This window comes from Sapajus apella, unplaced genomic scaffold (assembly GCF_009761245.1).
Source record: "Sapajus apella isolate SASKATOON/1434 unplaced genomic scaffold, GSC_monkey_1.0 scaffold71, whole genome shotgun sequence".
Taxonomy (NCBI): Eukaryota; Metazoa; Chordata; class Mammalia; order Primates; family Cebidae; genus Sapajus; species Sapajus apella.
The window spans coordinates 7886970-7892969 of record NW_022437011.1 but is presented as its reverse complement, the minus strand read 5'-3'; the positions used below and the strand labels follow the sequence as shown (position 1 = coordinate 7892969).

Sequence of the window (6000 nt, the reverse complement as noted above, 5' to 3'; positions counted from 1 at the left end):
CCCAGCTAATTTTTTGTATTTTTAGTAGAGACGGGGTTTCACCATGTTGACCAGGATGGTCTCGATCTCTTGACCTCGTGATCCACCCACCTCGGCCTCCCGAAGTGCTGGGATTACAGGCTTGAGCCACTGCACCTGGCAGGATACGATTTTTAAAACTTTTGTCTCCTATTTTATTTCTTCTTCTAAATTCCTTTTTATCTATAATGTCAGAGCCTTTTCTCAAAAGCCTAGTGAAGCTTGGCTGTTCATTCATGCTTAATAATGAGGAACTAAAAAGCTCTTTGTATCTGGATATGGCTTGTTGAATAGTGTGCTTCACTCCAGAGGGTTAAGATAAGCTCCTAGCTAGTTCACTGGGGAATCCTAAGCATCAGTATCTTTGTCTTTTCTCTAGGGCAAGTTTAACCAGAGGTCTTTTAGTCTACAACTCAATAGATGCAAAATCTTTCATTTTAACTTTTATTTTTTATTTATTTACTTTTTAGACAGAGTCTTGCTGTGTTGCCAGGTGCCAGGCTGGAGTGCAGTGGTGCAATCTTGGTTCACTGCAACCTCTGCCTCCTGGGGTCAAGCAATTCTCCTGCCTCAGCCTCCCGAGTAGCTGGGACTACAGGTGCGCCACTACATCCAGCTAATTTTTGTATTTTTAGTAGAGACGGGGTTTCGCCATGTTGGCCAGGATGGTCTTGATCTCTTGACCTCGTGATTTGCCCACCTCGGTCTCCCAAAGTGCTGGGATTACAGGCGTGAGCCACTGCGCCTGGCCGAAAATAAAAAGACAATGATATTATTATTATTATTATTTTGAGATGGAGTTTTGCTCTTGTTGCCCAGGCTGGAGTGCAATGGCATGGTCTTGGCTCACTGCAACCTCTGCCTCCCAGGTTCAAGTGCTTCTCCTGCCTCAGCCTCCCAAGTAGCTGAGATTACAGGTGCCTGCCATCATACCCAGCTAATTTTTGTATTTTAGTAGAGATGGGGTTTCACCATGTTGGCCATGCTGATCTTGAACACCTGGCCTCAAGTGATCCACCCACCCCAGCCTCCCAGAGTGCTCGGATTACAGGCATCAGCCACTGTGCCCAGCCAAAAAATATGTATTTTGAGTACCAGGAACCAGGTTAGATGCTGGGAATATATCTCTGTTGCTCAGGCTGGAGTGCAACGGTGCAATATTAGCTCACTGCAACCTCTGCCTCCTGGGCTCAAGCCATTCTCCAGCCTCAGCCTTCCGAGTAGCTGCGATTACAGGTGCACGCCACCACACCCGGCTAATTTTTGTATTTTTAGTAGAAACAGGGCTTTACCATGTTGGTCAGGCTGGTCTCGAACTCCTGACCTCGTGATCCACCCGCCTTGGCCTTCCAAAGTGTTGGGATTATAGGCATGAGCCTTGGTGTCAGGCCTGCCTTTTTTTTTTTTTTTAAATTAGCATATCTTCGGCAATTTGCATTGAAAATAGAGGCTGTAGCTATGATGATAATCTTAAAAAATAAGTTGCAGAGGCGCCATGGTTCACACATGTAATCTCAGCACTTTAGGAGGCTGAGGTGGGCGGATCACCTAAGGTCAGGAGTTGGAGACCAGCCTGACCAGCATGGAGAAACTTCATTTCCACTAAAAATACAAAAACTTAGCCGGGCATGGTGGCGCATGCCTGTATTCTCAGCTACTCAGGAGGCTGAGGCAGAAGAATTGCTTGAACCTGGGAGGCGGAGGTTGCGGTGAGCAGAGATTGTACCATTGCACTCCAGCCTGGGCAACATGAGGGAAACTCTGTATTTAAAAAAAAAAGAAAAATTGCAGAAACCAAGATCAATTTATTACCAACCTTTCCCAAGGTGTTTTTAATTTTTATTACCCTTTTTGGTCTTTGCCCCTCTGACAATTCCATGGTTGGTTTAGAAAACGACTGATAATTCACTCTGCCCCTTCCTACCTAACCCATATTTATCAATCTGTTGCAGGTGGCTCCATTTTGGTTCAAAAGGCACTGAGCACTTTTTCAAGAGAGGGGATACAAACTTCCTCATAACCATTGTATAGCTCCCTATGCCTAAGAAAAATGTTAGGGAAAGGTCTATTGTTCCCCATCTATCCCTTTTCCTAATTTGAAAACATGGAGCAGTGGGGGAGGGAAGGGGCCCCACGTGGAGTTCTATGTTCCTGAAAAGGGTTAATTTACTAGCAAGCAAGGCTGGCCCAGAGTCTTTGCAGCCAATGGGGGCTCACCCTGATGAGGTAATGCTTTCAGCCCATGTTTCATTGGTGTTCTCAGAGGCTGGGAAGTGGAGAGGGCTAGTTTTAGGGCTAATGGGTTTTTTTTCCTCGTGACAGGTGGTGCTTACAGAAATGCTTGGAGCCACTCTTGGAAATCTGTTTCCTCTTCTCAGATGCCTGCATCTTGAGCCAGTTCTTCTACCTGGGGCTCTAAGGGTGTCTTCTAGCCTGGTTCTTGTCCCCAACCCACTGTCAGCTCCTAGGATTCTTAGCAATGAGAACACGAATGTGATGAAGTTGACTTAAACCCTGATGAGCCGGAGCTGGAAGGAAAGCCTGCCCGTTCTCGGATGAATACATCCCATTACTTTTGTCAGCCTGGGACCTTGGAATCTAGCAGCTCTTCACTTCTGAACCCTCTTTGGCCGGGGAGCAGAAGCACAGGCTGTGAGTCAGGCTGACTGCCTCTATACCTCCCCCACAAAGTTTTAGGTGTGGCGAGGAAAACTGGGGCTTCCTTCCAGCCATCTTTCCTCTGTCCATGGTCTTCTATTTTGCTTACCTCCATTCTGGGAATTTGTATTGTCTACACTGTAGTGGCCCATGTAAGTCCTTTGACAAGCAAACAATTGTTTACCGTGTTTCTGAAAGAACTTGGAGAGCCCTTGGCCCTGCTTTTTATTTTTTATTTTTGGCCCTGCTTTTACATCAAGATCTGTATCAAATTCCTGGCAAGGAGGGAGGAAGCACCAGATTCTAGGCTGTATATAAACAGGGAAACAAGGCTGGGAAGATGAAGTAATTGTGGATGAAGTGGGGATAATAGACAAGTGCTTGTTTCTGACAATCAGCCTAATTTTTGCCCATAAACTTCATGCTGCTTTTTACACACTTAAGAATTAGAAAACAAAGAACCAAGAGGGTGTATTTCATGTGGTTGAACTCTGAAGTTTTTCAGGGCCGACTTGTAAAGAAGAAGTGGACATTGCACGTATGAATAGGACTTTACAACCACATGGGGAAAAATTAGTAGAGGCTTCTAAGAGAGAACTGAAGCAGAACAGATTCTGTGGGCTATGAAAGCTGAGGGAGACAGCATTGCAGAGGTGAACGGGCTCCCTGGGTCGGTCACTCTGAAGAGTAGATGATCAAACCGATTTGAAACAAAATTTAGCTGTAAGCTGCTTTTCATGGTTGAACTTCACAGAATGAGATTCTGGGAGTTGAAGGGAATAACATTTTATGCCATTTTACTATGTAATTCTGGGGAAGGAGCTCTTTTTCTGTGACCCAGTTTAACTGTCTAAAAATAAAGAAATCACCCTGAATTCAAAGGAAGAATCTGTAAGTGAAAGGCTTACTCTAAGTGTTTAAAAGCTTGCCTACGGCATTTAAGATTCTGATGATTTTGTCTGAAATATCCTGAAACTAACCCCATTTAGGCCTCCACCCACAGGATAAAGGTCTTTTCATCCTGGTCTCACTCCACCCCTCCCACCCCCAGCTGACAGGGATCTGACCCTCCCTAGATTAATCACAGAAAACATGAAAGACCAGGAAGAAAAGGCATAGTAAAAAGTAGGAGGCTTCCACATCAACGTGGGATTGTAATATGTATTTACAGGATGATCAGTTAATACACTTGAGAAAGTGCTTTGTAAGCTGTTGCCATGATAACGAATGGGATTATGCTCCTCAAAAGAATAGGAACTGTTTTTTACTCATTGTGTTCTACCCCAGTGCCTAGCCCAGGGCCCGGCACTTTTTTGGGGGTGACTTTTTATTGCATTTTTTTTTTTTTAAAGACAGGGTCTCACTATGTTGCCCAGTCTGGTCTTGAACTGCTGGACTCCAGCAATTCTCCTGCCCAAAGTGTTGAGATTACAGGCTAGGCTTGAGCCACTGTGCTGGTGAAAAACTGGTGAAAAATTTTAATTATATGAAGGTAGAAAGAGTAGTTTAATGTGACTCCATATATTGATCTCCGAGCTTCAGACTATTAATAACCCATCACATAGGTGCTTAATGTTTTGAGGAGAAAAGAGGGGAGTTTGGTAGTTTCTTAGACATACTTTACTCCATCTTTCTTTCTTGGGAAGATTATGATCAATATGAACCATAAATCAGAAAAAGTACATTTCCTGTACTTCACATTAGGTTAATCACATTTGAGAAAAACCAAAAGTGAAATTCTTTCTTTTTTTTTGAAGCGGAGTTTCGCTCTTGTCGCCCAGGCTGGAGTGCAGTGGTACAATCTTGGCTCACTGCAACCTCTGCCTCCTGGGTTCAAGGGATTCTCCTGCCTCAGCTTCTTGAGTAGATGGGATTACAGGCATGCAACACCACACCAAGCTAATTTTGTATTTTAGTAGAGACAGTTTTACCATGTTGGTTAGGCTGGTCTCAAACTACTGACCTCAGGTGATCCACCCGCTTCAGCCTTCCAAAAGGGCTGGGATTACCGGCGTGAGCCACCACACCTGGCCAGAAATTCTTTTTTTTGAGATAGGGTCTCACTCTGTCACCCGGGCTGGAATGCAGTGGCACAATCATGGCTCAATGAAGCTTGGACTCCCCACACTCAAGTAATCCTCTCACCTCAGCCTTCTGAGTAGCTGTGACTACAGGCGTGTGCCACCATGCCTGGCTAATTTTTGTATTTTTTTGGGTAGAGGCAAGGGTTTTGACATACTGCCCAGGCTGGTCTTGAACTCCTGGGCTCAAGTGATCCACCCACCTCAGCTTCCCAAAGTTCTGGAATTACAAGCTTGAGTCACCAAGCCCGGCTAAAAGTGAAATTCTTAGGAACACCTTTCATTTCTTTTTAATTAGTTAATTTTTTTTTACTTAACATTCTTGGAGTAAGGAACACCTTTCAATCTGGATTACTTAATCAAAGGATTATAAAATAATTATTTGAATTTTATAAAAGGCCGGACCTTAAACTTTGTTACTCATGCCGGTGATTAAGAGTTTGCCGTGCCTCAGGTTTTTTTTGTTTAAATTATAGCCTCGCAGGAGGGTTTTGGGAGGTGCCTGGAAACCCTGGCAGACTTGTCAGGCCATTGTTAGCCTGCTGCCTTGACTGTGATATGGATGGAATGGGGCCAAGGTCTCCATGTTTCTTACTGTTTCTACTTTCTTTATCTTTGACCCTTGTACTGAGGGCTGGTTCTTTATCTCTAAGGACACAGATAATAGGCAGCCAAGTTTGCCTGAACAGACTTTTTGGCAGTTTTCAACCACGTTTTCTGGAAGCGAAGAAGAGGGTGGTAAAAAGCCTACCAGTCTTGCCGACTGAAACCATCATCTACAGGGCTGAGTGTCTGGGTGAGTCACTTTTCTTTGGTCCTACCACATTTAGGTAAAATGAAGCTTTTTGGTGTAGTGATACAGCAGGGAATGTTGCAGATTTTAGAGTAAAGTAGACCAGAGTTTGAGTTTCGTTGCTATATGGTTCTCACATTTCTTACCTGTAAAATGGGTTGTTTTAAGAAATTATTTATTTAAAAATACATAGTGTAGGGACCAGCACAGTCAAGTGCTCACTATATAGTAGCTGCTTTTGTGATGAAAGTGAAGACACTGCAAGCAGAAAAATAAGCAATGGAAATGGACAGACAATTCACTGACTAAGTAATACAACTGGCGGGAAGCATAACACTCAACTGCACTTGTAATTAGAGAAATGCAAGCTCAATAATGTGTGCCATTGTTTTTGTTCATTAGATTGGCTAAAAATATACATAAAGTCCATTTTTGGTGAAAGTTTAAGCA

The 6000-nt window shown here is 43.7% G+C and overlaps 1 protein-coding gene across 1 annotated transcript in view; it reads left to right on the top strand.

Annotated features, from left to right (window-relative positions):
* Positions 1–2325: 2325 nt before the first annotated feature.
* FAM13B (family with sequence similarity 13 member B) overlaps positions 2326–6000 on the top strand; it is a 120143-nt gene continuing 116468 nt past the window's right edge. The window contains exons 1-2 of the mRNA XM_032250362.1: positions 2326–2828; positions 5411–5553. The gene's annotated coding sequence lies outside the window, so the exon portion shown is untranslated. The remainder of the gene's footprint in view (positions 2829–5410; positions 5554–6000) is intronic.